The sequence below is a fragment of the Geospiza fortis genome, unplaced genomic scaffold, assembly GCF_000277835.1.
Source record: "Geospiza fortis unplaced genomic scaffold, GeoFor_1.0 scaffold910, whole genome shotgun sequence".
NCBI classification, from domain to species: domain Eukaryota; kingdom Metazoa; phylum Chordata; class Aves; order Passeriformes; family Thraupidae; genus Geospiza; species Geospiza fortis.
Window position 1 is genome coordinate 404 of NW_005055040.1, and position 510 is coordinate 913.

A 510-nucleotide genomic window follows, 5' to 3' on the forward strand; every position below is an offset into this window, starting at 1 on the left:
CTCGTGGCCACGTCACCCGCCTCCTGGCCATGCCATGGTCCCCAAGACCAGCCCCCATCCTTCAAGACCATACCATGTCCCCAGTGACCACCCCATGGTCGCCATGACCACCCCATGGTCCCCAAGACCACACCATGTCCCCATGACCATACCACGTCCCCAGTGACCACTCCCTGGTCCCAATGACCCCACCATGTCCCTAGTGACCACACCACGGTCCCCATGACCACCCCATGGTCCCCATGACCACCCCATATCCCCAAGACCACCCCAATCCGTCAATACCACACCACATCCCTGATGACAACCCCATGTCCCCATGACCATCCTCCATCCCCCAAGGCCACCCCACATCCCCAGCGACCATCCCACAGTCCCCATGACCCTACCACATCCCCAAGACCACCCCACGGACCCCAAGACCACCCCACATCCCCCATGTCCACACCACATCCCCAAGACCACCCCACGTCCCCATGACCGCCCCACATCCCCCACACCCACCCCACA